General features: G+C 44.8%; 1 long non-coding RNA gene across 1 annotated transcript; it reads right to left on the reverse strand.

The window, feature by feature from the left end:
• Positions 1-219: 219 nt before the first annotated feature.
• On the reverse strand, positions 220-7,962 carry LOC117511577. Its single transcript, XR_004560975.1, has 7 exons — positions 7,682-7,962; positions 3,284-3,336; positions 3,142-3,168; positions 2,981-3,007; positions 2,831-2,869; positions 2,657-2,745; positions 220-2,570 (listed from the first exon to the last, which is right to left on the reverse strand). It is a non-coding gene; the product is annotated as an uncharacterized LOC117511577 (long non-coding RNA).
• Positions 7,963-9,017: the final 1,055 nt, after the last annotated feature.

A 9,017-nucleotide genomic window follows, 5' to 3' on the forward strand; every position in this document is an offset into this window, starting at 1 on the left:
TCAGGAAAAACTGTTTTTGTTAAATCATTATTGGAGAACTGTGATCATGTAATGAAAGATGTGCCGGAAAATATTGTATGGATTTACACCTCATTCCAACCCATGTACTCTGAACTGAGGGCGAAGAATAAAACATTAAATTTGTGCAAGGTCTGCCTGATTCTTTCGAAGACGAAAGCCTTTTTCCTTCTGGTAAGTCTCACCTGATAATATTGGACGATCTCATTTTTCAGGCAGCTGATGACCCCGGAGTTGTGAGAGTATTTACACAGTACAGACACCATAGGAATATGTCAATAATTTTAATAACTCAGAATGTGTTTCATCAGGGGAAATACAGCAGAACAATCAGTCTCAACACAAGCTATATGGTGCTCTTTAAAAACCCAAGTGATAAGCTGCAGATGAATATTTTAGCTCAACAAATGTTCCCCTCAAAAAAAACAACAATATTTTTTGGACAGCTTAGAAGACGCAACCAAGCGAACCATACGGATATTTATTCCTGGACTGTACACAAAACTTCCCAGATCGGTTTAGACTGAGAACGGGGTTGTTGCAAAATCAGTGGCCAGCTGTTTATATTGCAAAATCCAGCAGGAGACCATGAGCTCACTTTAAAAAAGGAATGCCGACCTTCTTAAAACTCTAATCAAAGCCAGCCCACATCAGCATCAAGGGGTAATTTGTTGTTATACAGCATGTTTATCACCACAATAAAAATCTTTACAAAAGTAACAGTCTACAGCGATTTCATTCAGTGTAAATTGTAACAGGTTTTAAACGCATGAAAACAACATGAACACTGGTTACACAAGCTCTTACAGCCTGTTCTGGTACATTGCTGATATTCCTTCACAAATTCAAAAACCATATCGTCGTTCTTAACAGTGTTGCGGGTGTATAAAGACAGTACATCTTTGTAGGACAGCCCACAGGCTCTTTTAGATAAATAAAAGACAGTGTTGCCCGACACATCTGACATTTCATGTTGTAGCTGTCTGTTATGATAGAAAATCTTTGTAATCCCGCGTTGATTTTCCAAATACTGTAGGATACCTTTGGGGTACAGGTTGAAATCCGGGCTAAATCCGAAGGAATCAAAAAACGTAGCTCCACCATCTTTTTCAACAGTGATCGCCAGCCAGTGTTCACCCGGTAAATCAAATCAAATCAAATCAATTTTATTTATATAGCGCCAAATCACAACAAACAGTTGCCCCAAGGCGCTTAGCCTTGGGGCAAATGCCTCGGGTAGGTATTTACTATGAAAAAAGCAGGTGGTTTCGCTTTGATGCGATCTAATTAATCACAGGCCCACACTCCTCCGAAAATGTTTCCTGCTAAACGCCTCATCACGGCCTCCAACTCGAGAGTGTCCATGATTCAGTAAAAATCGACCAACACTTGACGTTTGGAGTTAATTTCCAGAATGGAGTCGTAGCACGTGTAGACCACTAGCGTTATCGTATGTGGGGTCGCCACTCTGAAACGCATTTCCAGCCTTAGACTGCCAGTAGAAACTGGTGACAGTGCCCCGTATCCTCCTCCGGACTCAGGTTAAAGGCATACATGGCGTATCCCAGCGGGAAATCGTCACAAGTTATACAGAGAGGAAGATCCTTCAAATGGCTCCCTGTGGCTGTGTACAAATTATAAAACTCTCTGACAGAGATCCCGTTGTTAAATTGCAGTTGGAAGGGTTTAGAAGGCACCTGTCTCCCATTTTGGCTTAGAGCCAGATATTCCACGTCATAGTTTAGGAAGTTAAACGGGGATAAATCCCTTTTTCCGCTGAAAGCATTGTGGTTCACCATACCCAGGACGACGTATTTCGGCATGACCCCATGATACTGCTCTTTCAACAGAGCTTTGAAAGGTGGTCATGACACCATTCTAAAACTGAGCAAAGTCTGGGGTATCACCTGTTGCAGGGAAATTTAACATTTGCCGGATTTCCACGTTATTAAACCTGTTTCTGGTTGTTGTAACAAGATTTCTCCCTGCCCCACTCATGACAGGTGCCCCCTCCCGCACGATCCCTGCTCTGACGGTGTGATTCTAATTCACTGCGCAGAAGTGATGACGTTCCCGGTCTCTCGTCTTCTCCCCTCAAGGAGGAAACCGTGCTGATTGGAAGGGGGGTTTGTGAGGAGGCCCCTGGTATTTCGCCGTCCAAGCCAGTTTCAACGGGCCGGGCTAAGCCGTTTAACGCCTCTGTTAACTGTGTCAGACGTATTTGCTTTTGGAATTCGGCCTGATTAATACGGTGCGGGGTTGTTCTCTCTGCTGAATCATGTAGGGGATCTCCAGGCTGACACGTATCATATAAAGCATTATTTATTTCTGTAATTAAGGCGGTGAGATAAGGATTCACTCCTGATTCGGGTGACCTATCTTGACTGTCCTCTGACATATTGAAAAACAATGAAAAATCAGTATCCCTCTGTGAGTGAGTTAATACCAGTTCAGCTGTGATGAATGTGCTAAACGAGGTCTGGATCTGGAGGTTGTTTGAGCGCCGGTCAACAGGTGTCCTCCTTCTCCGGGAGCTGCTCGACATGTCCTGGCTGAAATATACAGATTTTACGTGTTAATGAATAAATTAACGCTTAATTACATGTCATGTCAACAGAATGCTTTTGCAAATACTCACCAAAGAACGCAGGTAGGGATCTGTCCTTGGGCGTCAATGGCTGCCTCCACTCCCTGAAGGTTCGACTGAAGGAGAGGTCTGCACTGGTTCTGTAACACAGACATGTATGTGAATTTTTATAAGTATAGGGTATGCAACCTTATACAGACTTAAACAATAAATATTATTGCTTACCGGCTCTGTTAAGCTGTTCAGGAACGTCGTTCGGGGTTGCTGAATCAGTACCGAAAAGTAAAATAATTATTAGGTATGATAGAAAATAAAATAATTATTACACAAGTTCACTTTTCATTAGAAAGTTTTTATGAACGGGGGGTAATTTACCTAGCACCTCTTCTTCAGGCTTGAATTCTAAAAGTGAAGACAGAGAGACAGAGAGAGAGAGAATTATATGCGCTCCTCAAATGTTAAAAAATAAATACATACACAAATAAATAAATACTTTTCATTACAAAGAAAGTTTTTATGAACGGGGGGTAATTTACCTAGCACCTCTTCTTCAGGCTTGAATTCTAAAAGTGAAGACAAAGAAAGAGAGAGAGAGAGAGAAAGAATTATATGCGCTCCTCAAATGTTAAAAAATAAATACATACACAAATAAATAAATAAATAATCTGAGATAATTACCTCCACGGCTGGCGCACGTCCGAAACAGGTTTGTAATGTCTGCGTAGATTTCTCTAAAACACAGAGTAGACATACCAGTTTTATTTACACAACTCGCTTTTAAATAATCTGTAATAACTGTAGTGTTAGTTACTTCTAACCGAATGATAGACACAGAGAGACACGTCTTGGAGGCACGCATGCAGCTGGACTTTATTCAAGTGCCCTGTAAAACAATGTCCCCCACCTAACCACCAGGGGGAGTATAACATCCTGTGTTCTATAAATGCACTAACACCACATCCCCCTTTCTAAGATCAGTAAATCTGACATCTGACTAAAGGGTTCATTAACGCCACTGTACTGTAGCGGACTATAACAGAAGTCAACAATTCACGTATATTCATTGAAGAGTCATAACATCACAGGAATAACAGAATAGTAAAGTAACCCTGAGCCAACAGAACAATACCCTAAAAATAAACACATGAACATGAGCAGTGAGACATTCACTGAAAGCTAAACTAAGGAGGTGGGGGGGACTACTCAATCCTCCTACTGAGTGTGGGGAATTATTGTGCCCCGTTGAAGTCACTCAGTCCTATTTAAGCACAAAGTCCTTCAGATACCCTGGAGGTTGTCTCTCTCTTGCAGGGTAGCGTGCCCGGGTCACAGGACTGCCCGGCTGAGCTGGGCCCTGCTCTGCCTGTGCCGGACTCTCTGGCTGAACCGGAAACTGCTCAGCACGCGCAGGGCTCACTGGCTGATCAGCAGGTAGGTCTGGCTCTGGTGAGATGGTCTGCTCTGCTGGCGGCACTGATGTAGTGATGAGGTGATTGCAGTTGTGGCGTAGGATACCTCTGGGAGAGTCAATGACATATGACCTTGGTGTATTTGCTTGGCTGATCACCATCCCCTTCTCCTTTGTGTCCTTTATCCAGACGTGGTCACCTGGTGTGAGTGTGGTGAGTTGTTGAGCTCTGTGTCTTTTGTTGAAGTGGACCCTCGACCTCTGTCGCATCTTCTGTTCTTCCTTCTTGAGTTTGACTATGTCCGTTCCGTCCATCCTGGGTTCAGGGATGACAGGGTGACCGGAACCATTGTCCTGAGCTGTCGGCCCATTGACAGCTGAGCTGGGCTATGCCCGTTGGTGAGTGGGGTGGCCCTGTAAGCCAGGAGGGCCAAATAAGGGTCTGTTTCTTTCTGGAGGAGCCCTTTAATGGTCTGCACAGCCCTCTCTGCCTCCCCGTTGCGCTGGACATGTCTGGGGCTGGATGTTGTGTGCGTGAACCCCCACCGTGCTGCAAACTTTGTAAAACATTCAGACGCAAACTGGGGTCCATTGTCTGTCATGACCTCAGATGGTATGCCGTGCCTGGCAAAAATAGATTTGCAATGTTCTACTACTGCCAATGAGGTGGTAGATGTGAGTTTAGCTACTTCAATGAAACGAGAAAGGTAATTAACCACCAATAAGTACTGATTATCGTCCCACTGAAATAAGTTGGCACCCACCTTTGCCCATGGTCTGTCTGGGAACTCAGAAGTGAGTAGTGGCTCTCTGGGGTTGTCTCTTTCTTTAGCGCACATATCACAGCCTTCAACGACCTTCTGAAGCTGTGTACTCAGCCCCGGCCACCAGACAGATTGTTTGGCTCTTTCCGGACACTTTGCTATGCCCTGGTGTCCTGCATGCAGTTTTTGGAGTATATCTGTCTGTAGTGCCTTGGGGATAACTAACCTACACCCTTTTAGTAGTCGTCCATCCTCCACTGTTAGTTCTTCTTCAGCCTGTACATATGGTAGGTAAGCCCTGTCTATTTTGGATCTGTCTGGCCAGCCTTCCTTACAGTACCTTTTCATTTGGCTCAGTATTTCATCCCCTTCTTGGCATTTCCGTATCTCTTGTAGCCTCTTCTCTGTAGCTGGGAGAGTTGACATGTCCAGTTGACATATAGCTTGATTTTCTCCTCCTGTTTTGGCTGCTCACTCTCTCTCAAGGGCGCTCTTGACAGCACATCTGCTGTGGCCAACTTCTTGCCAGCCACATGTGAGATGGAGTAGCAGAAAGCCATCAGTCTCATTCTGAGTCTCTGAATGCGTGGCGGGAGCTCATCCAGGCTCTTGAGCCTAGTAGCAGGACCAGAGGCTTATGGTCCGTTTTCACATGAAACCTGATGCCCACCAGGTAGTCTGAGAATCGCTCGCATGCCCATGTGATTGCTAAAGCCTCTTTCTCAATCTGAGCATACCTTTTTTCAGTGTCTGCGAGTGCCCTGGAGCTGTACGCCACTGGCTTAAGGTGGCCTTCCTCCTGTCTCTGCAGTAGCACCACTCCCAGTCCGAATGATGATGCGTCGGCTGAGACAATGGTCTCTGCTTTTGAGTTGTAGTGCGCTAGCCCTGGTGGTGAGCTCAGCTCCTCCTTGATGTTGTTGAATGCTCTCTGTTGTTGATGTCCCCACTGAAATGTGTTTTGCTTCTTTAGCAGGTCTCTGAGTGGCTGTGTCTTTTCGGCCAGATTCGGTAAGTACTTTCCTAGGTGGTTCACCATTCCGAGGAACCTTCTCACTCCACTCACATCCTCTGGTTCTTCCATATCCGTCACTGCTCTCATTTTGTCGGGATCTGCCCGCACCCCGGCTGTGTCTATTATCTGTCCAAGAAATTTTACATGTCTTTTTGAGAATTCACATTTCTCACTCCTCAGCGTGACACCTGCCTCTTGCAGTCTCTCCAGCACCGCGGATAGCTATGTGTCGTGCTGGGCCTGTGTGTCTCCAAAGACAAGAACGTCGTCCATCTGGCACAAGATGCCGTCAAGCCCCTCCAGTATCCTGGACATTCTCTTCTTTTAGTGCTCGGGCGCTGAGGATATGGGAAGCAGAGGCGGATATAGCAAAACCTCCAAAAGGGAGTGAGGAATGTTGTGAGGAGGGCAGATTCCTTGGCTAGGGGTATTTGCCAGAAGCCTGAGTTTGCATCTATTTTAGAGAACACTTTAGCGCTCTCTAGCTGTCCAAGTATGTGCTCAACTGAGGGGAGCATATGTCTCTCTCGCTTGACTGACTCGTTCAATTTTGTCAGATCAACGCAAATGCGCACCTCATTCTTGCTTGGTTTTGACACAGGGACCATTCCAGCATACCAGTCTGTGGGCTGTTCCACTCTTGAGATCACGCCTATCTCCTCCATGCATGAGAGCTCTTTTTTCACTTGAGACATGAGTGGCAGCGGGATTCGTCGTGGGGTCGATATGGAGAATGGCTTGACGTCTGCTCTAAGCTCTATCTTATAGTCTCCCTCCATCTTGCCTAGCCCTTTAAAGAGCTTGGGGTACTGCTCTTTGACTCTCTCTCTGGAGTCCAGTGCCACTGTGTCTACTCTAGCCACTAGGCCAAGTGCTTGGATGGCTGGACATCCCAACAGGTTACACTTCAGCTCTGGAACTACATACATGTCCTGTGTGGTGCTTTTATTGTCAGTTCTTATGGACGCAGTGAACTTCCCTCTCACTATGATGGGTGTCCGGCCTGGCCCTTGCAGCACTCTCTTTGTACTCTCTAGCTGTGGGAATTGCCCCTTTTGGAATATTTCTTCCGATAACACTGTAACATCAGCCCCTGTGTCTATTTTGAAAACAGCTGTGTCCTCATTCACCTTAAGTGTGATTAGCCAGGGCCGGCCATCTGAACTGACAGTGCCTAAGAAAGCAATCTCCTCCTCCTCTGATCCTCTTGTGTTCACTTCATTGAGGGCCCCTGATCTGCACACTTTCGCGTAGTGGCCTTTTTTCTGGCACAGATTATATGCTACATCTCTAGCTGGGCACTGGTTTTTACTGTGTGCTGGGGTTCTGCCGCACCACATGCACCGTCTCTGGCTGCCTAGCTGTGTGTGGTAACTGCTTTTGTCATTTGTTTTTGCCTGAAATTTCTGTTGTCGTCCTTTACCTGTGGCGGGCTGGAATTTTGTTTGAATGCTGTCCACGTCTGTGGCCGCTGACTTGAAGTTGCTCTTCAACAAGTCCTGTTGGTTTTTCACTTGTTCGCTCTGACGCGCGTGCATCACCGCTTTCTCAAGCGTCAGCTCTGAGTCTAGTTGGAGCTGTTCCGACAACTTTTTATCCCGTAAGCCTACAACCAGTCTGTCTCGGACCATTTCATCATGGAGGTGCCCATAACCACAGTGCTCAGACAGGCAGTGGAGTGAAGTTATAAAACTGTCTACAGTTTCACCTTTCTCCTGCTGTCTCTGGTTGAATTTGGCCCGTTCAAAAATAACATTTCTCCTCAGAATGAAATATGTGTTGAGCTTGTTCTTGACCGTGTTATACTGGCTTGCTTCTATTTCGGTCATGTGAAGTGAAGTTATGATATATTCCGCCTCATCCCCCATGGTATAGATTAAAGTGTTCACCTGATTTTCTTCTGCCTGGAGCTCTAGTCCTGATGCAATCCGGAATCTCTCAAACCTCTTAATCCATTTGGGCCACTCTTCTGGCCACGTGAAGTCAAACTTCGGTGGCGGTGGAATCTGGAATCTCTCCATCTTTGTCCACTCGCGCTCAAACGTCCCTTGGCTAGTCAGCAGTCACGTTAGCTATGTTAGCTAGCTAAACTGAAAACTTTCTAAACTGACTAAAAAAAAAAATAGGTGAGTCCTCGTCAGTTAACTCGGCAAAGTAACTCTCATGTTTACCCAAAGCGAGAAACTGAAGCCTTCTGACACCATGTAGTGTTAGTTACTTTTAACCGAATGATAGACACGGAGAGACACGTCTTGGAGGCACGCATGCAGCTGGACTTTATTCAAGTGCCCTGTAAAACAATGTCCCCCACCTAACCACCAGGGGGAGTATAACATCCTGTGTTCTATAAATGCATTAACACCACAATAACATCACAAATAAAATAAATAAATAAATAATCTGAGATAATTACCTCTCCTGGCTGGCTCACGTCTGAAACAGATTTGTAATGTCCGCGCAGATTTCTCTAAACACAGAGCAAATATATGATTTATTTACACAACTCGCTTTTAAATGATCTGTAATAACATATAAAATAATTATCAGGTTAGACAATATATATATATTACACAGGTTGTAATAATGATTATAAACAAATTTCTAACATATATAAATAATAATTAGGTAAGACAAAAAACAAGATAATTATTATTAAACAGGCTGTAAAAACAAATTTAAAATCAATTTACAAAATACACTCACCGCAGAATCCGCTCACACTTGAAGCTTCAATTTCTAGTTGGAAGAGATGATTATTAACATTTTGAGAGTAAAGACCCTCAAATATAACCAAACTTTGAAAATGCCCCTTTCAACGTGGTTGTGTGGAGATCTCTCAGAGCGACTGCTTCGACCCTGTTTTCCGGCTAAATGAAGATTGTATATGTCCCTCACCCTCTTACAGGGAGCTAAAATGTTTATTCGCTCCAGACAGGTCAGAGCTGTATGTAAAACCTCAGGGTTGCTTTATACGCTTCAAAAATATACCCCAGACAGGCTCCTGACTCAAAATTCACTACCCCAGCCAGGTGGTCGAGCGGTAGAGGCGGTTTTACACGATTTATGTATAATTTTACCTTCTTAGGCGCTGCCCCATCGTTAGAGACCGTTGTAATATTTACAGGAGTTTCGGCTGTGCAGCGCGAAGTTAAAACACATCGGGCCATCGCGGTTTGAAAAGCAAGATATTCAACCTCAGCACCAGCTTTAAAGGGAGACACACAC

The sequence above is a fragment of the Thalassophryne amazonica genome, chromosome 6 (assembly GCF_902500255.1).
Source record: "Thalassophryne amazonica chromosome 6, fThaAma1.1, whole genome shotgun sequence".
Classification (NCBI taxonomy): Eukaryota; Metazoa; Chordata; class Actinopteri; order Batrachoidiformes; family Batrachoididae; genus Thalassophryne; species Thalassophryne amazonica.